This window comes from Heptranchias perlo, unplaced genomic scaffold (assembly GCF_035084215.1).
Source record: "Heptranchias perlo isolate sHepPer1 unplaced genomic scaffold, sHepPer1.hap1 HAP1_SCAFFOLD_44, whole genome shotgun sequence".
Taxonomy (NCBI): domain Eukaryota; kingdom Metazoa; phylum Chordata; class Chondrichthyes; order Hexanchiformes; family Hexanchidae; genus Heptranchias; species Heptranchias perlo.
In genome coordinates, this window is record NW_027139453.1 from 7,223,807 (window position 1) to 7,251,113 (window position 27,307).

The following is a 27,307-nucleotide window of genomic DNA, read 5'->3' on the forward strand; positions in this document are numbered from 1 at the left end:
CTCTAAGTCTCTCTCTCTCTCCCTCTCTCTCTTATTTTCACCTGTCACTGTTTCCTATCTGTCTTTCACTTACTCACTTTCTCTCTCTCTCCGTGTCTTCTTTCTCAGTTAAGAACCCGAATGCATCAGGACTATCCCAACACAAGCAATTTCACACTGATCCCAGCCTGTACTCTGAACACATTGCATGAGCTGATCACAGCTTCTGCACCCCTAGTTCGCAAATGAGCTGCTCAGGATGTGCAAGGCCCACCAGTGGCCTGGGGTCCTGCAAGATTTTGCCATTGCTCGAGAGGGAAGCCTGCTTTTGGTTCTAACTTCTGCTGCACCTCTGCCTCCACATCTCATCCAGCCTCGATTCCTGAACTAAATTTATTACCTTCCATCTTCAAGTGACATATACACACTCTTCTTTATCCAGGAAAGATCGATGCCTCTGATTTGCTTCTCTCTAAATCTTCTGGACCTTGTTTTTCCTTATTTTTGACAGTCCGTCTCTGTAACTGAATCTGTTTGTGCTTTTTCTAATTTTGATCTGAAATTTTTGAATAGCTGGCAAGCAATACCTGCTATTCTGCGAAGCGTATTTCCACAAACAGAGATGAATCTAGGGAGCCGGAATCAACCTTGTGAACCTTCGCTGCACCTCCTCTCAGACAAGTATGTCTTTCCTTAGGTAAGGAGACCAAAACTGTACATAGTACTCCAGGTGTGATCTCACCAGTGTCCTGTACAATTGCAGCAAGTCCTCCTTACTATTTTAACCCAACCCCCTTGCAATGAAGGCTAACATACCATTTGCCTTCCCAATTCAATGTCATACCTGCATGCTAACTTTCTATGATCCATCTACAAGGACACCCACATCCCCTTTAAATCCCGATATAAGCACACGAGGGAGAAATGAATCGAAGGGGATGCTGATAGGGTTAGATGAAGTAGTTTGGAGGAGAGATAGGACAGGATTTAAAGTTCAAAATTGGTTTAAGGCCAATTTTACTAAGCTGAGAAGTGATTTAGCAAAAGTGGAATCAAAACAGCTACTTTAAGGTAAGTCCGTTTCGAGCATTCGGAGCCATTAAAAGGGGAGATTCAAGGGTTTCAGAGTAAACGTGTTGCCACAAAGATAAAGGATGAGACTGCCAAATCTGGAGCCTCCTGGATGACAAGAAGGATACAGGGAAAGATAAAGCAAAAAACGGAAGCTTATGTCAGACACCAAGAGCTCAATACTGCAGAAAGCCTTGAGTGGTATAGAAAGTGAAATTAAATTAAATAGCTGAAATTAAAAAGGAAATTAGGAAAGAAAAGAAAAATACCGGCAACTAAAATTAAGGAAAACCTAAAAATGTTTTATAAATACTTCAAGAGCAAGAGGGCAACTTAGGAAAAATACGGCCTATTAGAGATCAAAAAGGTAACCTATGTGTGGAGGTGGAAAATGTGGGTATGTTTCTGAATGAATACTTGGCTTCTGTCTTCACAAAGGAGAGGAATGATGCAGGAATTGAAGTTAAGGAGGAGGAGTGTGAAATATTGGATGGGATAAACTTGGCGACATAGGAAATATTAAGAAGTTCTGCATTTCTGAAAGTAGATAAATCACTAGGCCCGGATGAAATGTATGCCAGGCTGTTAAGAGAAACAAGGGAGGCAATAGCGGAGTTTCTGACCATCATTTTGCAATCCTCCCTGGCTACAGGTGTGTGCCAGAGGATTGGAGGACTGCTAACGTTGTACCATTTGTTTGAAAATGGAGAAAGAGATAGATAGAGTAATACATCCAGTCAGTCTCACCTCGGTGGTGGGCAAATTATTGGAATCGATTCTGAGGGATAAAATGAACCGACATTTAGAAAGGCACGGGTTAATCAAGGAGAGTCAGCATGGATTTGTTAATGGAAGGTCGTGTCTGATTAACTTGATTGCATTTTTTGAGCAGGTAAGAAGGAGGGTCGATGAGGGTAAAGCGTTTGATCTCGTGTACATGGATTTAGCAAGGCTTTTGACAAGGTCCCACATGGCAGATTGGTCAAAAAGTACAAGCACATGTGATCCAAGGGAGAGTGATTGATTGGATCCAAAATTGGCTCAGTTGCAGGAAGTGAAGTGCAATGGTCGACGGGTGTTTTTGCGACTAGAAGGCTCAGTACTCGGTTTGTTGCTTCTTGTGGTATATATTAATGGTTTGAACTTGAATTTGGAGGGCTTGAACAAGAATTTTGCAGGTGATAGAAAACTTGGCCGTGTCGTTGTCAGTGAGGAGGAAAGCTGTAGACTGCAGGAAGATATTAATGGACTCGTCAGGTGGGCAAAAAAAGTGGCAAATGGAATTCCATGCAGAGAAATTTGAGATAATGCATTTGGGAAAGGCAAAAAAGGCAATGGAATAAATAATAAATGGGAGGATATTGAGAGATGTAGAGGAAGTGAGGGACCTTGGAGTGCATATCCACAGATCCCGGAAGATAGCAGGATAGGTAGATTAGGTGGTTAAGAAGGCATATGGAATACATTCCTTCATTAGCCAAGGCATAGAATATAAGAGTAGGGAGGTTTTACTCGAACTGTATAAATCATTGGTTAGGCCGCAGCTTGAATACCGCGTACATTTCTGGTCACACATTACAGGAAAGATGTGATTGCACAAGAGAGGATACAGAGAAGATTTACAAGGATATTGCCAGGGCTGGAGAATTTTAGCTGTGAGAAAAGATTGGATAGGCTGGGGTTGTTTTCTTTGGAACAAAGGAGGCTGAGGGGAGTTTTAATTGAAGTATATAATATAATGATGGGACTAGATAGATTGGATAGAGATTACCTATTTCTCTTAGCAGAGATGTCAGTGCCAGGGGACATAGATTTAAAGTAATTGGTAGAAGAATTATAGGGGAGTTGAGGACAAAAGATTGCACCTGGAGGGTGGTGGGGGTCTGGAACTCACTGCCTGAAAGGGTGGTGGAGGCAGAAACTCTCAACTCATTTAAAAAGCACTTGGATGAGCGCTTGAAGTGCCGTAATCTACAGGGCTATGGACCAAGTTCTGGAAAGTGGGATTAAGCTGGATAGCTCATTATCGGCCGGCACCGGCACAATGGGCCAAATGAACTCCTTCTGTGCTTTAACTTTGTATGATTCCATACCTTTATATTTGTGTTTGTGTATGTCTGTGTATGTGCCTTGATATATGTGCATGTGCCTCTATGTGTGTATATGTGTGCATGTGCCTTTATTTGTGTGCATTTGCCTGTTTGTGTATGTATGAGTATTTGTGTGTATGTGCCTTTATGTGTGTGTATGTGTATGTTTGTATGTGGCATTATGTGTGACGCCCATATTTGTCTGTATGTTCCCGTATGTGTGTGTATGTGCCTTTATTTGTTTGTGTGTGTCTGTATGAGTGTATTTGTATGTGCGTTTATGTCTGTGTGTGTATGTTTGTGTTTGTGCCGTATGTGTGTCTGTGCCTTTATATGTATGTATATGCGTGTATATGTGTGTATGCGCCTGTATGTATGTGTATGTGCGTCTGTGACTTTATGTGTGTGTATGTGCCTTTATGTGTATGTATGTGCCTGTATGTGTTCGTATTCGTGTGCATGTGACTGTATATGTTTGTGTATGACAAAAGTGCTGCTCTCGGTACTTAGAATCATGATGCTGACTGCTTGAGAGGGGAGGGTGGAAGAGAGACCAGACTAGGTGAGATATTAAAGAATTGAGCAGCGAGCAGGAGAGAGAGATCAGATTTATTGCTGCATCAAGATCAGAGATGTTTCAGGCCTATGTTATTAGAACATAAGAACATATGAATTAGGAGCAGGAGTCCTGCCCGCTCCCTGTAACACCTAATTATAAGAACATAAGAAATTGAATTATACAATGTTTCAGAGTTTAGAGATGTTTCAGGCCTATGTTGTACAATGTTACAGAGTTGAGAGATGTTTCAGGCCTATGTTATACAATTTTACAGAGTTTAGATATGTTTCAGGCCTATGTTACACAATGTTAGAGAGATTACAGATTTTTCAGGTCTGTGCTATACGTTGTTGCAGAGATTACAGATGTTTCAGGCCTATGTTGCACATCTTCATACATTTCTACCCTCCAGCAGTTTCTTTGAGAGGCAGCTGCAGAGATTCGGTTCCCGTGGACGCCAACTTTGCAAATTGATCTGAAAGTGCCAGCAGCTCTTCTCGGAACTGGCCGGTTAGCTCAGTTGCTTACAGCACTGAAAAATCATTTTCACGTTGGTGCTGTGAGTCCCGGATCATTCTATGACTGTTTAAAAGGTTGGGGCTGTCAGTCCCGGATCATTCTGTCTCTGTTTAAAAGGGGTGTACAGTCAGCCCCGGATCATTCTGTGCCTGTTTGAAAGAGGTGCGTTGTCACTCCCGGATCATTCTGTGCCTGTTTGAAAGGGGTGTGTTGTCACTCCCGCATCATTTTGTCCATGTTTAAAAGAGGTGTGTTGTCACTCCCGGATCATTCTGTGCCTGTGTAAAATGGGTGTGTTGTCAGTCGCGGATCAGAGAATCAAATTGCTGTTCAGAGCCCGAACCCGTGGACGGCTCTATCACACTGGAAATCACAATCAACTGAGGTGAACTGGGGCATGAAAAACATTCAATTACTGAAAAAAAATACATTAAACAGGAAGTATTGATCCTGAACAGAAATACGGAGGTCAGAAGAGCCTGTCGCTAAGGCAAAGCAGTTATGAAGGGAGATTTTAATTTTCACATAGACTGGGACATAAGGGCAATACATTTCTAGAGTACATCTAGGACAGTTTTATGAAACAATATCATAGAACTGAGAGATGACACATGTCAGGAAAGAGAGAACAAGCTGGGGCTCTTTTCTCTAGAAAAGAGAAGACTGAGGAGTGACGTGCTAGAGGTCTTTAAGATTAATGACGTGTTTGATAGGGTAGACGTAGAGATGTTTCCACCTGAAGGGGAGACCAGAACCAGGGGTCATTATTATAAGATCGTCACTAATAAATCGAATTGATTCGAATAATAAATGCAGGAGAAATTTATTTACCCAGATGGTGCTGAGAATGTCAAACTCGCTCCCACAAAGAGTAGTAGAGAGGAATAGCAAAGATGGATTTAAGGGGAAGCAAGATAAACACATGAGAGAGTAATATCATAAGAACATAAGAAAAGGGAGCAGGATTAGTTCGTATGGCCCCTTGAGCCGGCTCCGCCATTCAATCAGATCTTGGCTGATCTTCTGCCTCAACTCCACTTTCCCGCCCGATCCCCAAATCCCTTGATTCACCTAAAGTCCAAAAATCGATCAGTCCCAGCCTTCAATATTCTCAACGACTGAGCATCCACAGCCCTCTAGGATAGAGAATTCCAAAGATTCGCAAACCTTTGAGTGAAGAAATTCCTCCTCATCTCAGTCGTAAATGTCTGACCTCTTATCCGAAGACTATTCCCCCTTGATCTACACTCGCCAGCCAGGGGAAACAATATCTCAGCATCTATCCTGTCTAGCCCTCTCAGGATCTTATATTCTATTTTATATGTTTCAGTGAGATGAGAAATTAATAGAAGGACATGTTGATAGGGTTAGATGAAGAAGGAGGGGAGGGCGCTCGTTTGGAGCATAAACACTGGCATGGACCTGTTGGGCCGATTGGCCTGTTTCTAAGCTGTATAGTCTGCGAAATCCTGGAATGTTAACATACATTCGGCCCTTCATACCTGTGCTGGCTCCTTGAAAGAACGGCCCAATTTAGTCCCACACCCCAGCTATTTCCCCACCACCCTGCAAATTGCCTTTTGAAAGTGCCGTTGGAATGTGGTTCCACCGCTCTTTCAGATGTTGCATTCGAGATCTTAATAAACCTCAGTGCAAAGTGTGTCCTCATTTTGCATCTAGATCTTTTGCCAATTAATTTATTATCACAGAGAGGTGAGGTACAGAGAGAGAGAATAGAGGGCAAGAGAAATAGGGAGAGTGGAGACAGACAGACAGAGTCGAGGTAGAGCGATTAGGAGAGAGAGACAGACAGACAGACATAGAGTAGGGTGAGAAAGAGAGATAGTAGAGAGAGAGAGAGAGAGAGAGATAGAAAAGAGGATGAGACATAGAGTAGAGGAAGAGAAGGAGAGCACAGAAATATAAAAAGAGACAGAGGGGAAGAAAGAGAAAGACAAGGGGGAGAGTGAGAGAGACCGACAGAGAGAAAAGAGAGAGAGATACAGGCACAGATAGAGAAACAGGGGAGAGATAGACAGAGAGAGCGATAGACGATGACAGAACGAGTGATAGGGACTGGTCAGAGAGAGAGTAGAATGACAGAGAGAGAGAGAGAGAGAGAGAGAATCAGGATCACAGCATCACATCTGTGATCTCTGCGGAAGGCGCAGGCTACATCCCGGCCTCTGTTGGTAGATCTCATCGGGTGTGGGACTGACACCCACACACAGTTCATGGGAGTGTTGATGGAGCTTGATTCTGTCTCTAACCTCTGTTGTACCTGCCCTGGGAGTGTTGAAGGGGCGGTGTAGGAGGAGCTTTACTCTGTATCTAACCCGAGTTGTTCCTACCGTGGTTGACGGTTGTTTTTGCGACTGTAAGGCTGTTTCCTTTCGGGTCCAACAGGGCTCGATAGTAGGTGTCTTGCTTTTTGTGGTATATATTATTGATTTGGCCTTGAATGTGGGGAGCTTGACCATGAAGTTTGCAGATGATACAAAAATTGGTCGTGTGGTTGATCGTGAGTTGGAACGCTGTGGAATTCAGAACGATATCAATGGACTGGTCAGTTGGGCAGAAAAGTGGCGAATGGAATTCAATGCAGAGAAGAGTGAGGGAATGCATTTGTGAAAGGCAAACAAGACAAGGGAGTACACAATAAATGGGGGGATACTGAGAGGAGTAGAGGAACCAACGGACATTGGCGTGCATGTCCACAGATCCCTGAAGGTAGCAGGACAGGTAGATCAGATGGTTCAAAAGGCACACGGGATACTTTCCTTTATCAGCGGAGGCATAGAATACAAGAGCAGGGAGGTTATGCGAGAACCGCATAAAACTTTGGTTAGGCCACAGCTTGAGTACTTGCTACAGTTCTGGTCACCACATTACAGTAAAGATGTGATTGCACTGGAGAGGGGACAGAAGAGAATTGCGAGGATGTTGCCAGAGCTGGAGAATTTTAGCCAATAGTAAAGATAGAAAATGCTATTTTTTTTCTTTGGAACAGATGTACAATAAAGCTCCGTGAACACTAACACAGACATCTTCAGAGTGGGGTCTGTGTTCAGAGTGTGGTCTGTGTTCAGAATGGGGCCAATGTTCAGAGTGGTGTTTGTTCAGAATGGGGTCTTTGATCAGATTGGGGTCTGTGTTCAGAGTGGGGTCTCTGTTCAGAATGGGGTCTTTGTTCAGATTGGGATCTATGTTCAGAGTGGAGTCTGTGTTCAGAATGAGGTTTGCGTTAAATGTTTGTCTGTGTTCAGAGTGGTGTCTGTGTTCAGAGTGGATCGGTGCTCAGAGTGATAAAGGAAAGTATCCCGTATGCCTTTTGAACCATCTGATCTACCTGTCCTGCTACCTTCAGGGATCTGTGGACAAGCACACCAAGGTCCGTTGGTTCCTCTTCTCCTCTCAGTATCCCCCCATTTATTTTGTACTGCCTTGCCTTGTTTGCCTTTCAATGGAGTGTTCCGAGTTTGGACAGTGTTCAGAGTGGGGTCTTTGATCAGAATGGGGTCTGTGTTCCGTGTCGGATCTGTGTTCAGTGTCAGGCTTTGTTTATAAATCGATACCTCAGACGAATTTATAAAGGATTCAACTGCTTGCAGAATGGGTGAGAGTGCGGCTTAAAAAGATAGATGGAGGCAAAGCTCTCTGAAGAAATTGGTTTTAAAGCAGCTTTTGAAGGCATTTGATCGTCACCTTAGAATCACTTTACCAATTTAGGGCTTATTAAGGATATATTTTCATTAATGGCTCTAAATATTTGAGGGTCTGAATTCTGCACAGCAATATTATCAGAGATATTTAGTTCTCAGCGGTTTCCCTCATGTGAAACAGGTCCCTGTCTCACAGTTTGTTCTGGACACAATTTTGTGAGAATTGCGCCTTCAACAAAACAGAATTCTTCCTTCGCCCTGAACAATCTCTGTTCCGTATGAAGATATATTCAGTCGATGAGGTGGCTTTGTTGCTAGAAATCCGAATTAAGGAATTAAGTTGAAAACTGACCAAAGTGATATACTTACAGATAAAAGTAACTAAAATGGGGAAAGTAAAAAGCAGATTTACAGCATAGTTAGAGAAAGAAATAACGTGGAGGAGTGGAAGATTCGATGGCGAAGAGAAAGTGGGAAATGTAAATGACAAATGTAATGTAACAAAGGTAAGTGGAGCCATGGAGGGTGAAGGCGAAGTGAGGGGAGAGGAACAGCATCGTCCAGATGTACTATAAAGCCTCCTGTACACTAACAAAGACATCTTCAGAATGGTGTCTGTGTTCAGAGTGGATCCTGTATTCAGATTGGGGTTTGTGTTCAGAGAGGGGTTTGTGTGCAGAGTATGGTCCTTATGCAGTGGGAGTCGGTATTCAATGTTAGGTTTTGTTTATAAATCGATACCTCAGGATACTTTACAAAGACTACACGCAAAAAGTGTGAGAGAGTGCGGAATAAAGAGAAGTTTGAGGAAATGCCCTTTGAAGAAATAGTTTTTAAACATTCATTTGAGGGCACATGATCGGCAGCTCAGAGCAACTCCGCCAATTCAGGGAATTATAAAGGACAACGGTTCAAACAGCGAACTTGATTACAATTCCTCCCACCCCGCTTCCTGTGGGTTCTGTTTCCAGAATAGGGACACTGTTCAGAGTGGGGTCTGTGTTGAGAGTGGGGTCTGTGTTCATAGTGAGGTTTGTGTTCATAGTTTGCTCTGTGTTCATAGTGGGGTTTGTGTTCATATTTGGCTCTGTGTTCAGAGTGGGGTCAGTGTTCATAGTTTGCTCTGTGTTCTGAGTGGGGTCTGTGTTCAGAGTGGAGTCTGTTTTCGGAGTGGAGTCTGTGTTCATAGTTGGCTCTGTGTTCGGAGTGGATTCTGTGTTCAGAATGGGGTCTGTGTTCAGGGTGGGGTCTGTGTTCAGGGTGGGGTCTTTGTTGAGCGTGGGGACAGTGTTCAGAGTGGGGACAGTGTTCAGATTGGGGAATGTGTTCAGAGTGGGGAATGTGTTCAGTCTCAGGCTTTGTTTGTAAATAGATATCTCAGATTGCTTTACAAAGAATTCAACTGCGTGCAGCATATGAGACAGAGAGAGTGCGGGTTAGTGGCACGAAATATTTTAAACCCTGAACTCCGCACAGTACTTTTATCTCAGGTATTTAGGTCCCAGGGTTGAATGTTCATAGTGTTCCCCTCATGTGACAGAGGGTAGTGTCTCTTTTTCTTCTGGACACAATTTTGTGAGAATTACGCCTTCAACAAAACACAATTCCTCCTTCCCCCTCAGCAATCTCTGTCCCTGATGAAAAATATATTCTGTCGATGAGGTGGCTTTGTGGTAGGAATCCAAAGTAAGGACTTAAGTTGAAAACTGACCAAAGTGTTATATTTACAGAGAAAAGCAAGTAAAATGGGGAAAATAACAATCAGATTTACAGCATACTTAGAGAAAGAAATGAAGTGGAGGAGAGGAAGATTCGATGACGGAGATGAGGGAGAAATGTAAATGAAATATGTAATATTACAATCGTGTGTGAAGCCATGGAGGGTGAAGGAGAAGTGAGGGGAGAGGAACAGCATCGTCCAGATGGACAATAAAGTTTCCTGCACACTAACAAAGACATCTTCGGAATGGAGTCTGTGCTCAGAGTCGGGTACATGTAGAGAGTGGGGTCTGTCTTCAGACTGGAGCCTGTATTCAGATTGTGGTCTGTGTTCAGAGAGGGGCCTCTATTCAGAGTATGGTCCTTATGCATTGGTGGTCGGTATTCAGTGTCAAACTTTGTTTATAAATAGATACCTCAGATTACTTTACAAAGGATTCGACTGCTCGCAGATTGTGTGAGAGAGTGCGGGTTAAAGAGAAAATGGAGGAAAAGCCTTTTGAAGAAATAGGTTTTCTTTTGCGTCCACATGATCGACACCACAGAGCAACGCTGCTAATTCAGGGACTTCTAAAAAATACCGGCTCTCACAGCTACATTGATAACACCGCCTCCCACCTCGCTTCCTGTGAGCTCTGTGTACTCAGGGTGGGGACAGTGTTCAGAGTGGGGACAATGTTCAGTTTCGAACTGTATTCAGTGTCAGGTTTAGTTTGTAAATAGATATCGGAGATTGCTTTACAAAGAATTCAACAGAGCGCAGTATATAAGGGACAGACAGTGCGGGGTAAGGAGATAGGTGGAGAAAATAACATTGAAGAAATAGATTTTAAATAGGTTTTTGACGGCACTTGAATGGCACCTTATAACAACTTTATCAGTTCAGGGACTATTGAGGATGTATTTCATTACTGGCACGAAATATGTTCGGGTCTGAGCAAAACACAACAATTCTACCTGAGATCTGTTGGTCCCAGGGGTGAGTGTTCGGAGTGTTTCTCCTCATGCGACAAAAAGTCCTGTCTCACAGTTTGTTTTGGACAGAATAGTGGTTGAATTCGAACTTCAACAAAACAGATACCTCCGTTGCCCCTGAGCAATCTGTGTCCTTTATGAAAACGTATTCTGTTGATGAGGTGACTTTGTTCCTTTGTATGCAATTCCTTTGTATGCAATTCCTTTGTAAGCAATTCATTTGGAAAAAGACGAAACGATTTCAGTTACTGGGTCAGGCTGGTAAAATGGGGGGAAAAAAAGCAGATTTAAAGAAGATTTACAGAAAGAACTACAGTGGAGGAGAGGAGAATTCGGGGATGAAAAGGAGAGGGGAATGTAAATGAAATATTTAATTTTCCAAAGTGGGTGGAGCGACGGGGGTGAAGGAGACGTGAGGAGAGAGGAACAGCATCGTCCACACGTCCAATAAAGCTCTGTCTACACTAACACGGAAATCTTCAGAGTGGGGTCTTTGTTCCGAGTGGCTTCTGTGTCAAAGTGTGTTGTGTTTCAGAGTGGGTCTTTTTTCAGAGTGGCTTCTGTCTCAGAGTGGGTTCTGTGTCAGAGTGAGTTTGTTTTCAGAATTTGTTCTGTGTCAGAGTGGATTCTGTGTCAAAGTGTGTTCTGTGTCAGAGTGTGTTCTGTGTCAGAGTGTGTTCTGTGTCAGAGTGGATTCTGTGTCAGAGTGTGTTCTGTGTCAGAGTGGATTCTGTTTCAGAGTGTGTTCTGTGTCAGAGTGTGTTCTGTGTCAGAGTGTGTCTGTTTTCAGAGTGGCTTTTGTGTCTGAGTGTGTTCTGTGTCAGAGTGTGTTCTATGTCAGAGTGTGTCTGTTTTCAGAGTGGCTTTTGTGTCAGAGTGGGTTCTGTGTCAGAGTGGGTTCGATGTCAGAGTGGGTTTTGTGTCAGAGTGGGTTCGATGTCAGAGTGGGTTCTGAGTCAGAGTGGGTCTGTTTTCAGAGTGGGTTCGATGTCAGAGTGGGTTCTGTCTCAGAGTGTGTTCTGTGTCGGAGTGGGTTATGTCTCAGAGTGTGTTATGTCTCAGAGTGGGTTCTGTGTCAGAGTGGGTTCTGTGTCAGAGTGGGTTCTGTGTCAGAGTGGGTCTGTTTTCAGAGTGTGTTCTGTGTCAGAGTGGGGTCTGTCTCAGAGTAGGTTATGTCTCAGAGTGTGAACTGTGTCAGAGTGAGGTCTTTGTTCAGAGTGGGTTCTGTCTCAGAGTGGGTCTGTTTTCAGAGTGTGTTCTGTGTCAGAGTGGGTGCTATGTCAGAGTGGGTCTGTGTTCAGAGTGGGGACTGTGTTCAGTGTCAGGCTTTGTTTGTAAATAGATTACTCAGATTGCTTTACAAATAATTCAAATGCGTGCAGAAGCTGAGAGAGAGAGAGAGAGAGTGCGGGTTAAAGAGATAGATGGAGGGAATAACTTGAAAGAAAATGGTTTGAACCGTTTTTTGAAGACACTTGAGTGGCACCTGAGAGCAACGTTACCATTTCCGGGGCGAATAAGGACATCTTTCAGTACTGGCACGAAAAATGTTAGGCTCTGAACTACAAAAAGCAATTTTTACCTGAGATCTTTAAGTCTCAGGGGTGAATGTTCAGAGTGTTTCTCCTCATGTGACACAAGGTCCTGCCTCACAGTTTGTTTCGGACAGAATATTGGTTCAATTCGAAATTCAACAAAACAGATCTTTCCGTTCCCATGAGCAATCTGTGTCCCTTACGAAAACGTATTCAGTTGACGAGGTGGCTTTGTTCCTTGGTATGCAATGTAAGCAATTCAGTTGGAAAAGGACCAAACTGTTTCAGCTACTGAGTCAGGCTGGTAAAATGGGGAAAATAACAAGCAGATTTAAAGAAGATTTGCAGAAACAACGAAAGTGGAGGAGAGGAGAATTCGAAATGAAGGGGAGGGGGAATTTAATTGAAATATACAATGTTGGAAAGGTGGGTAGAGCCACGGGGGTGAAGGAGAAGTGAGAAGAGAGGAACAGCATCGTCCAGATGTACAATAAAGTTCCGTCAACATTAAAACAGGTCTTCAGAGTGGGGTCTGTATACACAGTGGGGTTTGTGTTCAGAGTTGGGTCTTTGTTCAGAGTGGGTTCTTTGTTTAGAGTGGTGTCTTTGTTCAGAGTGGGGACTGTGTTCAGAGTGGTGCCTGTGTTCAGAGTGAGGTCTGTCTTCAGAATGGTGTCTGTGTTCAGAGTGGAGTCTGTGTTCAGAGTGGGGTCCATGTTCAGAGAGGGGTCTGTCTTCAGAGTGGTGCCTGTGTTCAGAGTGGGGTGTATGTGTTCAGAGTGAGGTCAGTGTTCAAAGTGGGGCCTGTGTTCAGAGTGGGGTCTGTGTTCAGAGTGGGGCCTGTGTTCATAGAGCCTGTGTGCAGAGTGGGGTGAATGTGTTCAGAATGGGGTTGGTGTTCAGAATGGGGATTGCGTTTAGAGTGGGGTCTGTGTTCAGAGCGGTGTCTGTGTTCAGAGTGAGGTCTGTGTTCAGAGTCGTGTCTGTGTTCTGAGTGTGCTCTGTGTTCAGAGATGGCCTGTGTTCAGTGTTGGGCCTGTGTTCAGAGTGGTGTCTTTGTTCAAAGTGGGGTCTGTGTACCGTCATTGGTCTCTGTTCACTGTGGGATCTGTGTTCAGTGTCAGGTTTTGTTTATCAATCAATAACTCAACATAATTTATAAAGGATTCAACTGCGTGCATACTGTGAGAGAGTGCAGCTTAAAGAGATAGATGGAGGCAAAGCTCTCTGAACAAATTTGTTTTAAAGCAGCTTTTGAAGGCACTTGCAGACACCTTGCAGCCTCTTTACAATTCAGGATATATTAAGGGCATCTTTACATTAATGGCACTAATTAGTTCAAGGCCTGAACTCCGCACAGTAATTTTATCTCGTGTATTTAGTTCCCAGGGGTGAATGTTCATAGTGTTCCCCTCCTGTGACACAGGGCGGTGTCTCATAGTTTGTTCTCGATAAAATTTTGTGAGAATTACGCCTTTCCCTCTGAAAAAAGACACCACTCTGAACACAGGTGCCACTCTGAACACAGACCCCACTTTGAATACAGACCTCACTCTTAACACCGACACCCCACTCTGAACACATGCTCCCAATTCTGAACACAGGCACCCTTCTGAACAAAGACACCACTCTGAACAAAGACAGCACTCTGATCACAGACACCACTCTGAAAACACATCTACCCCACTCTGAAAACATGTACCCCAATCTGAACAAAGACACCACAAAGAACAGAGGCCCAACTCTGGACACAGACCCCATTCTGATGATTTCTGTGTTAGTGTGGGCAGAGCTTTATTGTACATCTGGACGATGCTGTTCCTCTCCCCCTGAGCAAGCTTTGTCCCGTATGAAAATATATTCTGTCGATGAGGTGGCTTTGTTGCGAAGAATCCAAAGTAAGGAATTATGTTGAAAACTGACCAGTGTTATATTTATAGAGAAAAGCAACTAAAATGGAGATAACAAAAAGCAGCTTTACCGCATCTTTCGAGATAGAAGTAAAGTGGAGGAGATGAAGATTCAATGACGAAGAGGAGGGGGAAATGTAAATGACATAAGTAATGATACAAAGATGGGTCGAGCCAAGGGGGTGCTGCGGGGTAAAGGAGAAGTGAGGGGAGAGGAACAGCACCGTCCAGATTTACAATAAAGTATCCTGTACACTAACAAAGACATCTTCAGAATGAAGTCTATGTTCAGAGAAGGGCCTCAATTCAGACCATGGCCCTTATGCAGTGGTGGTTGTAATTCAGTGTCAGACTTTGTTTATAAATAGATACCTCAGATTACTTTACAAAGAATTCGACTGCACGCAGAATGTGGGAGAGATTGCGGGTTAAAGAGAAAATGGAGGAAAAGCCTTTTGAAGAAATAGGTTTTCTTTTGCGTGCACGTGATCGGCACCACAGTGCAACGCTGCCAATTCACGGACTTATAAAGAATACCGGCTCTCACAGCTACATTGATTACACCGCCTCCCACCACGCTTTCTGTGGGCTTTGTGTTCCCAGAGCGGGGAAAGTTATCAGAGTGGGGACAATGTTTAGTTTCGATCTGTATTCAGGACCAGAATTTGTTTTTAAATAGATATCGGAGATTGGTTTGCAAAGAATTCAGCAGCGCGCAGAGTGTGTGGCAGGGATAGTGCGTGTTAAGGAGATAGGTGGAGAAAATAACATTGAAGAAACAGGTTTTAAATAGGTTTTTGACGGCACTTGAATGGAACCATAGAACAACTTTATCAGTTCAAGGACCATTGAGGATGTATTTCATTACTGGCACGAGACATGTTCGTGTCTGAGCAAAACATAACAATTCTAACTGAGATCTGTTGGTCACAGGTGTGAAAGGTCAGAGTTTTTCTCCTTATGTGACACAAGGTCCTGCCTCACAGTTTCGGACAGAATATTGATTGAATTCGAAATTGAACAAGACAGATAGCTCCGTTCCCCCTGACCAATCTCTGTCCCGCATGAAAATATATTCTGTCGATGACGCGGCTTTGTTCCTTGGGATGCAAAGTAAAGAATTCAGTTAGAAAATGACCAAAATGTTACAGTTACTGAGTCAGGCAGGTAAAATGGGGGAAATAAAATGTAGATTTAAATAAGTTTTGCAGAAAGAATTCAAGTGAAGGAGAGGAGAATTCGGAATGAAGAGGTCTGGGGAATGTAAATGACATAAGTAATGTTCCAAACCTCGGTGGAGCCACGGGGTTTGAAGGAGAAGTGGGGAGAGGTGAAAGTATCGTCCAGATGTAAAATAAAGCTCTGTCTACACGAACACAGGAATCTTCAGAGTGGGGTCTGTGTTCAGAGTGGGTTTCTGTGTTCAGACTGGGATTTGCGTTCAGTCTGATGACGATGTGTTGATTAGACTATATGTTCAGAGTGGGGCCTGTGTTCAGAGTGGGCAGTACGCATTCAGAGTGGGGCCTGTGTTCAGATTGGTGTCTTTGTTCAGAGTGGTGTCTGTGTTCCGTGTCGGATCTGTGTTCAGTGTCAGGCTTTGTTTATAAATAGATACCTCAGACTAATTTAAAAAGGATTCGACTGCTTTTGAAGGCACTTGCAGACACTTTAGACCCTCTTTACAATTAAGGACATATTAAGGGCATATTTACATTCCTGGCACTAAATATGTTAAGTCCTGAACTCCGCACTGTAATTTGATCTCTTTATTTAGTTCCCAGGGGTGAATGTTAATATTGTTCCCCTCCTGTGACACAGGCCCGAGTCTCATAATTTGTTGTCAATACAATTTTATGAGAATTAAGCCTTTAACTGAACAGATTTCCTCCTTCCACCTGAGCAATCTCTGTCCCGTATGAAAATATATTCTGTCCATGCGGTGGCTTTGTTGCTGGGAGTCCGAAGTATGGAATTAAGTTGAAAACTGACCAAAGTGTTATGTTTGCAGAGGAAAGCAACTAAAATGGGGAAAATAAAAGCAGATTTACAGCATAATTAGAGAAAGAAGTAAAGTGGAGGAGAGGAAGATTCGATGAGGAAGAGGAAGCGGAAATGTAAATGACATAACTAATGTTACAAAGATGGGTCGAGCCAAGGCGGTGGGGCGGGGTGAAGGAGAAGTGAGGGGAGAGGAACAACATCGTCCAGATGTGCAATAAAGTTTCCTGTACACTAACAAGAAACATCTTCAGACTGGGGCCTGTGTTCAGAATATGGCCCTTATGCAGTTTCGGTCTGTATTTAGTGCCAGGCTTTGTTTGTAAATAGATATCGGAGATTGCTTTAAAAAGAATTCAGCAGCGTGCAGAATGTGATGGACAAACAGTGCGGGGTCAGGAGATAGGTGGAGAAAACAGTTTGAAGAAACAGGATTTAAATAGGTTTTTGATGGCACTTGAATGGCATCTTAGTGCAACTTTATTTGTTCAGGGACTATTGAGGATTTATTTTTATTACTGGCACGAAATATGTTCGGGTTTGAGCAAAACATAACAATTCTACCTGAGATCTGTAGATCCCAGGGTTGAATGTTAGGAGCGTTTGTCCTCGTGTGACACAAAGCCCTGTCTCACAGTTTGTTTCGGACAGAATATTGGTTGAATTCGAACTTCAAAAAAACAGATACCTCCGTTGCCCCTGAGCAATCTGTGTCCCTTATGAAAACATATTATGTTGATGAGGTGGCTTGTTCCATTGTATGCAAAGTAAGCAATTCATTTGGAAAATGACCAAAATATTTAAGTTGCTGTGTCAGGCTGGTGAAACGGTTAAAATGAAAAGCAGATTTCGAGAAGATTTACAGAAAGAACTAAAGTGGAGGAGAGGAGAATTCGGGGATGAAAAGGAGAGGAGAATGTAAATGAGATCTGCAATGTTCCAAAGGTGGCTGAAGCCACTGGGGTGAAGGAGAAGTGAGGAGAGAGGAACAGCATCGTCCAGATGTACTATAAAGCTCTGTCCACACTAACACAGAAAATTTCAGAGTGGGGTCTGTGTCCAGAGTGGGATCCGTGTTCAGAGAGGGGCCTGTGTTCAGAGAGGGCCTGTGTTCAGAGCGGGGCCTGTGTTCAGAGTGGTGTCTTTGTTCAGATTGGGGTGCATGTGTTCAGAGTTGGGTATATGTGTTCAGAGTGGGGTATCTGTGTTCAGATTGGTGTCTGTGTTCAGAGTGCTGTCTTTGTTCAGAGTGAAGTCTTTGTTCAGTTTTTCTTCGTTCAGATTGTGGTGCCTGTGTTCAGAATGGGGTGAATGTGTTCAGAGTCGGGTGTATGTGTTCAGAGTGAGGTCTGTAATCAAAGTGAGGCCTCTGCTCCGAGTGAGCACTGTGTTCAGAGTGGGTTGAATGGGTTCAGAGTGGGGTTTGTGTTCAGAGTGGTGTCTTTTTTCAGAGTGAGGTCTGTGTTCAGAGTGGTGTTTGCGTTCAGTGTGATGTCTGCATGTGGAGTGGGGTCTGTGTTCAGAGTGGGGTTTGTGTTCAGAGTTGGGCCTGTGTTCAGAGTGTTGTCTTTTTTCAGAGTTGGGTCTGTGTTCAGAGTGTAGCCTGTATTCTGAGAGGTGTCTGTGTTCCGTGTGGGATCTGTGTTCAGTGTCAGGTTTGTTTATCAATCGATAACTCAGTATAATTTATAAAGGATTCAACTGCGGGCATACTGTGTGAGAGAGTGCAGCTTAAAGAGATAGATGGAGGCAAAGCTCTCGGAACAAATTGGTTTTAAAGCAGCTTTTGAAGGCACTTGCAGACACCTTACAGCCTCTTTACAATTCAGGATATATAAAGGGCATCTTTTCATTACTGCCACTAAATATTTCAAGGCCTGAACACCGCACAGTAATTTTATCTCGGCTATTTAGTTCCCAGAGGTGAATGTTCACTGTGTTCCCCTCATTTGACACAGTGCGGTTTATTATAGTTTGTACTGGATACAATTTTGTGAGAATTAAGCATTTAACTAAACAGAGTTCCACCTTCCCCCTGAGCAATTTCTGTCCCGTATGAAAATATATTCTGTTGATGAGGTGGCTTTGTTGCTTTGTTTCTTTGTATGCAAAGTAAGCAATTCATTTGGAAAATGACCAAAATTTTTCGGTTACTGAGTCAGGCTGGTAAAATGGGGAAAATAAAAAGCAGATTTAAAGAAGATTTACAGAAGGAACTTAAGTGGAGGAGAGGAGAATTCGGGGATGAAGAGGAGAGGAGAATTTAAATGACATATGTAATGTTCCAAAGGTGGGAGGAGCCACGGGGGTGAAGAAGAAATGAGGAGAGAGGAACAGCGTCGTCGAGATGTACAATAAAGCTCTTTCCATACGAACACAGACATCTTCAGAGCAGGGTCTGTGTTCAGAGTGGGTCTGTGTTCAGTGTTGAGTCTGTGTTCAGAATGGGGTCTGTGTTCAGAGTGGGATCTGCGTTCAGTGTTGGGTCTGTGTTCAGAATGGGCTTTGTGGTCAGTGTGGGGACTGTATTCAGAGTTGGTTCTGCTTCAGAGTGGCGCTGTGTTCAGAGTGGGGACTGTGTTCGCCTTGGGGTCTGTGTTTAGATTGGGGTCCGTGCTCATAGTGGATTCTGTGTTGAGAGGAGGGACTGTGTTCACAGTTGGATCTGTGTTCTGAATGAGGTCCGGGCTCAGAGTTGGGTCCGTGCTCAGAGTTGGATTCGTGCTCAGAGTTGGATTCGTGCTCAGAGTTGGGTTCGTGCTCAGAGTGGGGTTCGTGCTCAGAGTGGGGTTCGTGCTCAGAGTTGGGTTCGTGCTCAGAGTGGGGTTCGTGCTCAGAGTGGGGTTCGTTTTCATTGTGGGGTCTGTGTTCTGTGTGGTGACAGTGTTCAGAGAGGGGTGGATGTGTTCAAAGTGAGGCCTGTGTTCATGGTGGGGTCTGTGTTCATAATTGGCTCTGTGTTCAGAGTGGGGAATGTTTTCAGAGTTGGGTCTGTGTTCATTGTCGGTCTTTGTTCAGTGTCAGGCTTTGTTTGAGAATAGATCTATCAGATTGCTTTGGAAAGAATTCAACTGCGTGCGGACAGTGAGAGAGAGTGCGGGTTAAAGAGAAAGATGGAGGAAATACCTTGGAAGAAAAAAGGTTTTAAACAGTTTTTTGAAGGCACTTGATTGGCACCTCAGAGCAACTTTACCATTTCCGGGACTAATGAGGACATCTTTCATTAATTGCACGAAATACGTTAGGCTCTGAACTCCAAATAGCAATTTTACCTGAGATCTTAAATTCTCAGTGGTGAATGTTCAAAGTGCTTCTCCTCATGTGACACAAGGTACTGCCTCACAGTTTGTTTCGGACAGAATATTGGTTGAATTCGAAATTCAACAAGACCAATAGCTCCGTTCCCCCAGAGCAATCTCTTTCCCAAATGAAAATATATTCTGTCGATGCGGTGGCTTTGTTCCTTGGTATGCAAAGTAATGAATGCAGTTGGAGAATGACCAATATGTTTCAGTTACTGAGTCAGGCAGGTAAAATGGGAAAAAATAAAACGCAGATTTAAAGAAGATTTGCAGAAAGAACAAAAGTGGAGGAGAGGAGAAGTCGGACTGAAGAGGAGGGGGGAATGTAAATGACATAAGTATTGTAACAAAGGTGGGTGAAGCACGGGGGTTGAAGGAGAAATGAGGAGAGAAGAACAGCATTTTCCAGATGTCAACATTAACACAGGAATCTTCACAGTGAGGTCTGTGTCCAGAGTGAGGTCTGTGTCCAGAGTGGTGTCTGTGTCCAGAGTGGGGCGAATGACCAAAATGTTTCAGTTACTGAGTCAGGCAGGTAAAATGGGAAAAATAAAAAAGTTGATTTGAAGATGATTTGCAGAAAGAACTGAAGTCGAGAAGAGGAGGTTTGGGGAATGAAGAGGTAGGGGGAACAGAAATGACATAAGTAATGTAACAAAGGTGGGTGGAGCCACGGGGGTGAAGGAGAAGTGAGGAGAGAGGAACAGCACCGAACAGATGCACATTAAAGCTCCGTCAACACTCACATCGAAATCTTCAGAGTGGTTTCTGTGTTCAGAGTGTGGTCTCTTCACAAATTCATGTGACACAGGGCGGTGTCTCATAGTTTGTTCTGGATACAATTTTGAGAATTGCGCCTTCAACAAACCAGAATTCCTCCTTCCCCCTGAGCAATCTCTGTCCCGTATGAAAATATATTCTGTCGATGAGGTGGCTTTGTTGCTCGGAATCCAAAGTAAGGAATTGAGTTAAAAACTGACCAAAGTCTATTATTGACAGAGAAAAGCAACTGAAATCGAGAAAATATGAAGCAGGTTTGCAACATACTTAGAGAAAGTAATAAAGTGGAGGAGAGGAATATTCGATGACGAAGATGACGGGGAAATGTAAATGAAATATGTAATATTACAATAGTGTGTGAAGCCATGGAGGGTGAAGGAGAAGTGAGGGGAGAGGAACATCATCGTCCAGATGTACAATAAAGTTTCCTGTACACTAACAAATTCATCTTCAGAATGGAGTCTGTGCTCAGAGTCGGGTCCGTGTCGAGAGTGGGGTCTGTGCTCAGAGTGGAGCCTGTATTCAGATTGGGGTCTGTGTTCAGTGAGGGGTCCGTGTTCAGAGTGTGGTCCTTATGCAGAGGTGGTTGGTATTCAGTGTCAGGCTTTGTTTATGAATAGAGATCACAGATTACTTTACAAAGAATTCGAATGCACGCAGATTGTGTGAGAGAGTGCAGGTGAAAGAGAAAATGGAGAAAAAGCCATTTGAAGAAATAGGTTTTCTTTTGCGTCCACATGATCGGCACCACACAGCAACGCTGCGAATTCACGGACTTATAAAGAACACCGGCTCTCACAGCTACATTGATAACACCGCCGCCCACCCCGCTTCCTGTGGGCTGTGTGTTCCCAGAGTGGGGACAGTGATCAGAGTGGGGGCAATGTTCAGTTTAGATCTGAATTCAGTGTCAGGCTTTGTTTGCAACCAGATATCGGAGATTGCTTTACAAGGAATTCAACAGCGCGCAGAATGTGAGGGAGAGACAGTGCGCGGTAAGGCGATAGGTGGAGAAAATAACATTGAAGAAAGAGGTTTTAAATAGGTTTTTGACGGCACTTGAATGGCAGCTTGGAACCACTTTATCAGTTCAGGGACTATTGAGGATTTATTTTGTTACTGGCACGAAATATGTTCGGGTGTGAGCATAACATAACAATTCCAAATGAGATCTGTAAGTCCCAGGGGTGAGTGTTCAGAATGTTTCTCCTCATGTGACACAAGGTCCTGCCTCACAATATGTTTCGGACAGAATATTGGTTGAAGTCGAACTTCAAAAAAACAGATGTCTAAGTTGCCCCTGAGCAATATGTGTCCCTTATGAAAACGTATTCTGTTGATAAGATGACATTGTTCCTTTCTATGCAAAGTAAGCGATTCATTTGGAAAATGACCAAAATATTTCAGTTACTGGGTCTGGCTGGTAAAATGGGGAAAATAAAAAGCTGATTTAAAGAAGATTTACAGAAAGAACTAAAGTGGAGGAAAGGGGAATTCGGGGATGAAAAGGAGAGGAGAATATAAATGAAACATTTAATGTTCCAAAGGTGGGTGGAGCCACGGGTATGAAGGAGGAATGCGGAGAGAGGAACAGTATCGTCAAGATGTACCATAAACTCTGTCTACACTAACACAGGAATCTTCAGAGTGGTGTCTTTGTTCAGAGTGTATCAGATTGTTTCTGTATCAGACTGGGTTTTATGTCAGAGTGGGTCTGTGTTCAGAGTGGGTTCTGTGTCAGAGTAGGTTCTGTCTCAGTGTGGGTTCTATGTCAGAGTGGGTCTGTGTTCAAAGTGGGGACTGTGTTCACCCTGGAGTCGGTGTTCGGAGTGGAGTCCGTGCTCAGATTGGGTTCTGTTTTGAGAGCGGGGACTGTGTTCACAGTGGCATTTGTGTTCAGATTAGGCTCCATGCTCAGAGTGGCGTCTGTGCTCAGAGTGGTGTCCATGTTCATTGTGGGGCGCGTGCTCAGTGTGCGGTCCGTGCACAGTGTGGCGTTCGTGCTCAGAGTGGGGTCCGTGTCCAGAGTGGGGTCCGAGTCCACAGTGGGGTCCGTGTTCAGAGTGGGGTCAGTGTTCAGAGTGGGGGCAGAGTTCATAGCAGGGGCAGTATTCAGAGTGGTGTCCTGTGATTATAGCGGGGATTGTGTTCAGAGTGGGGTCTGTGTTCAGTGTCAGGCTTGTTTTGTAAATAGATATCTCAGATTGCTTTTCAAAGAGTTCAACTAGGTGCAGAAGGTGAGAAAGAGAGAGAGAGCGGGTGAAAGAGATAGATGGAGGGAATACGTTCGAAGAAAATGTTTTGACCCGTTTTTTGAAGGCACTTGAGTGGCACCTGAGAGCAACTTTACCATTTCCGGGACTAATAACGACATATTTCATTACTGGCACGAAACATGTTCGGCTCTGAACTTCAAATCGCAATTTAACCTGAGATCTTTAAGTCTCAGGGGTGAATGTTCAGAGTGTTTCTCCTCATGTGACACATGGTTCTGCTACACAGTTTCTTTCGGACAGAATATTGGTTGAATTCGAAATTCAACAAAACAGATACCTCCGTTGAGCTGAGAAATCTGTGTCCCTCACGAAAACTTATTCTGTTGACGAGGTGGATTTGTTCCTTGGTATGCAATGTAAGCAATTCAGTTGGAAAAGAACCAAACTGTTTCAGTTGCTGAGTCAGGCTGGTAAAATGGGGAAAATAAAAAGCAGATTTAAAGAAGATTTGCAGAAACAACGAAAGTGGAGAAGGGGAGAATTCGGAATGAAGAAAAGGGGGAATTTAATTGAAATACATAATGTTCCAAAGGTGGGTGGAGCCACGGTGGTGAAGGAGAAGTGAAAAAGAGGAAAACATCGTCAACATTAAAACAGGAGTCTTAAGAGTGGGGTCTGTGTCCAGAGTGGGGTCTGTGTCCAGAGTCGGGTTTATGTTCAGAGTGGGGTCATTTTTCAGTGTGGGTTCTTTGTTTAGAGTGGGGTCTTTCTTCATAGTGGGGTGTGTGTTCAGAGTGGGGTCTGTGTTCAGAGTGGGGTCTGTTCATGAGTGGGGACTGTGTTCAGAGTGGAGTCTGTGTTCAGAGTGGGGTGCGTGTGTTCAGTGTGGGGTCTGTCTTCAGAGTGTTGTTTGTGTTCATAGTGGGGTCTGTGTTCAGAGTGGTGTCTGTGTTCAGAGTGGTGTCTGTGTTCACAGTGGGGTCTGTGTTCACAGTGGGGTGTATGTGTTCAGAGAGGTGTCTGTGTTCAGAGTGGGGTCCATGTTCAGACTGGGGTCTGTCTTCAGAGTGGTGTCTTTGTTTCGAGTGGTGCCTGTGTTCAGAGTGGGGTGTTTGTGTTCAGAGTGATGTCTGTATTCAAAGTGGGGCCTGTGTTCAGAGTGGGGTCCGTGTTCAGAGTGGGGTCTGTGTCCAGAGTGGAGAAAATAACTTTGAAGAAACAGGTTTTAAATCGTTTTTGGACGGCACTTGAATGGTACCTTAGCACAACGTTTTCAGTTCAGGGACTATTGAGGATGTCTTTCATTACTGGCACGAGACATGTTCGGGTCTGAGCAAAACATAACAATTCTACCTGAGATCTGTAGGTCTCAGGGGTGAATGTTCGGAGTGTTTCACCTTATATGACACAAAGTCCTGTCTCACAGTTTGTTTTGGACAGACTATTGTTTGAATTCTAACATCAACAAAACCAATACATTCGTTTCCCCTGAGCAATCTGTGTCCCCTACGAAAATTCTGTTAATGAGGTGGCTTTGTTGCTTTGTATGCATAGTAAGTAATTCATTTGGAAAATGACCAAAATGTTTCGGTTCCTGAGTCAGGCTGGTAAAATGGGGAAAATAAAAAGCAGATTTAAAGAAGATTTACAGAAAGAACTGAAGTGGAGGAGAGGAGAATTCGGGGATGAAAAGGAGAGGAGAATGTAAATGAGATCTGTAATGTTCCAAAGGTGGGTGGAGCCACGGGGGTGAAGGAGAAGTGAGGAGAGAGGAACAGCATCGTCCAGATGTACAATAAAGATTCCTCTACACTGACAAAGAAATCTTCAGAGTCGGGTCTGTGTCCAGAGTGGGGTCTGTGTTCAGAGTGGGGTCTGTGTTCAGAGTGGGATCAGTGTTCAGAGAAGGGTCCGTGTTCAGAGTTGGGTCAGTGTTTAGAATGTGCACTATGCTCAGAGTGGGTTCTTTGTCTGAGTGGATCTGTGTTGAGAGTGGGATCTGTGTTCACTGTGGGGTCTGTGTTCACTGTGGGGTCTGTGTTCACTGTGGGGTCTGTGTCTGAGTGTATCTGTGTTCACAGTGGGGACTGTGTTCACTGTGGGGTCTGTGTCAGAGTGTATCTGTGTTCACAGTGGGGACTGTGTTCGCTGTGGGGTCTGTGTTCAGAGTGGGGTCTGGGTTCAGAGTGGGGACAATGTTCAGAGTGGTGTCTGTGATCATAGTGGGGCCTGTGTTCTGAGTGGGGTCTGGGTCCAGAGTGAGGACAGTGTTCAGAGTGAGATCTATGTTCCATGTCATGCTTTGTTTGTGAATTGATATCTCTGATTGCTTTACAAAGAATTCAACTGCGTGCAGAAGGTGAGAGAGAGAGTGCGGGTTAAAGAGATAGATGGACGGAATACCTTGGAGGTTTGAAACAGTTTTTTGAAGGCATTTAATTGGCACTTTAGAGCAACTTTACCATTTCCGGGACTAAAAAGGACATATTTCTTACTGGCACGAAATGTGTTACGCTCTGAACTCCAAAAGCAATTTTTCCTGAGATATTTAAGTCTCAGAGGTGAAAGTTCAGAGTGTTTCTCCTCATGTGACATAAGTACTGCCTCACAGTTTCGGACAGAATATTGATTGAATTCGAAATTCAACAAAACAGATAGTTCCGTTCCCCCTGAGCAATCCCTGTCACGCATGAAAATATATTCTTTCGATGACGTGGCTTTGTTCCTTGGCATGCAAAGTAATGAATTCAGTTAGAAAATGACCAAAATGTTTCAGTTGCTGAGTCAGGCAGGTACAATGGGGAAAATAAAAAGCAGATTTAAAGAAGTTTTGCAGAAAGAATTAAAGTGGAGGAGAGGATAATTCGGAATTCGTAATGTTCCAATCGTGGGTGGAGCCACGGGGGTTGAAGGAGAAGTGGGGAGAGATGAAAGTATCGTCCAGATGTAAAATAAAGCTCTGTCTACACGAACACAGGAATCTTCAGAGTGGGGCCTGTGTTCAGAGTGGGTTTCTGTGTTCAAACTGGGATTTGCGTTCTGTCTGATGACGATGTGTGGAGTAGAATCTATGTTCAGAGTGTGGTCTAAGTTCAGAGTGGGGCCTGTGTTCAGAGTGGGGAGTATGTATTCAGAGTGGGGCCTGTGTTCATTGTTGGCAGTATGTGTTCAGAGTGGGGCCTGTGTTCAGATTGTTGTCTTTGTTCAGAGTGGGGTCTGTGTTCCGACTTTGATCTGTTTCGCGAGTTGTGTCTTTGTTCCGAGAGGAGTCTGTCTTCCGTGTCGGATCTGTGTTCAGTGTCACGCTTTGTTTATAAAGAGATACCTCAGACTAATTTATAAAGGACTCAACTGCTTGCAGAAGGTGAGAAAACGTGCGGCTTAAAGAGATCGATGGAGGCAAAGCTCTTTGAAGAAATGGGTTTTAAAACAGCTTTTGAAGGCGTTGCTGACACCTTAGACCATCTTAACAATTAAGGACATATTAAGCGCATCTTTACATTAATGGCACTAAATATTTTAAGGCCTGAACTCCGCACTGTAACTTTATCTCAGGTATTTAGTTCCCAGGGGTGAATGTTAATAGTGTTCCCCTCCTGTGTCACAGGGCGGTGTCTCATAATTTGTTCTCGATAAAATGTTATGAGAATTACGCCTCAAACTAAACAGATTTCCTCCTTCCCCCTCATCAATCTATGTCCCATATGAAAATATATTCTGTCTATGAGGTGGCTTTGTTGCTCGGAATCCAAAGTATGGAATTAAGTTGAAAACTGACCAAAGTGTTATGCTCACAAAGGAAAGCAAATAAATGAGGAAAATAAAAGCAGATTTACAGCATACTTAGAGAAAGAAGTAAAGTGGAGGAGAGGAAGATTCGATTACGAAGAGGATGGGGAAATGTAAATGACATAATTTATGTTACAAAGATGGGTCGAGCCAAGGGGTGGGGCGGGGTGAAGGAGAAGTGAGGGGAGAGGAACAGCATCCTCCAGATGTGCAATAAAGTTTCCTGTACACTAACAAAAAACATCTTCAGACTTGGGCCTGTGTTCAGAATATGGCCCTTATGCAGTTTCGGTCTGTATTCATTGCCAGGCTTTGTTTGTAAACAGATATCGGAGATTGCTTTACAATGAATTCAGCAGCGTGCAGAATGTGAGGGACAAACAGTGCGGGGTAAGGAGATAGGTGGAGAAAATAAGTTTGAAGAAACAGGATTTAAATAGGTTTTTGATTGCACTTGAATGGCACCTTAGCGCAAATTTATCAGTTCAGGGGCTATTGAGGATTTATTTGTATTACTGGCACGAAATTTGATCGGGTCTGAGCTAAACATAACAATTCAACCTGAGATCTGCAGATCCCAGGGTTGAATGTTTGGAGGAACACATAGACCCCTTTCTGAACACAGGCACCCGTCTGAACAAAGACACCACTTTGTTTTCAACTTAATTCCATACTTTGGATTCCTAGCAACAAAGCCAGCTCATAGACAGAATATATTTTCATAAGGGACAGAGATTGATGAGGGGGAAGGAGGAAATCTGTTCAGTTTGAGGCGTAATTCTCATAAAATTTTATCGAGAACAAATTATGAGACACCGCCCTGTGACACAGGAGGGGAACACTATTAATATTCACCTCTGGGAAAAAATTACAGTGCGGTGTTCAGGCCTTACAATATTTAGTGCCATTAATTGAAAGATGCCCTCAATATATCCTTAATTGTAAAGAGGGTCTAAGGTGTCTGTAACGCCTTCAAAAGCTGTTTTAAAACCCATTTCTTCAAAGAGCTTTGCCTCCATCTATCTCTTTAAGCCGCACTTTTTCTCACCTTATGCAAGCAGTTGAGTCCTTTATAAATTAGTCTGAGGTATCTATTTATAAACAAAGCGTGACACTGAACACAGATCCGACACGGAACACAGACTCCTCGTGTGACACAAAGTCGTGTCTCACAGTTTGTTATGGACAGAATATTGTTTG

General features: G+C 43.7%; 1 long non-coding RNA gene across 1 annotated transcript in view; it reads right to left on the reverse strand.

Moving 5' to 3' along the window:
• Positions 1-3,736: 3,736 nt before the first annotated feature.
• Positions 3,737-27,307, reverse strand: part of LOC137312874 (uncharacterized) — a 65,757-nt gene continuing 42,186 nt past the window's right edge. The window contains exon 3 of the long non-coding RNA XR_010960908.1: positions 3,737-4,608. This is a non-coding gene — a long non-coding RNA (uncharacterized lncRNA). The remainder of the gene's footprint in view (positions 4,609-27,307) is intronic.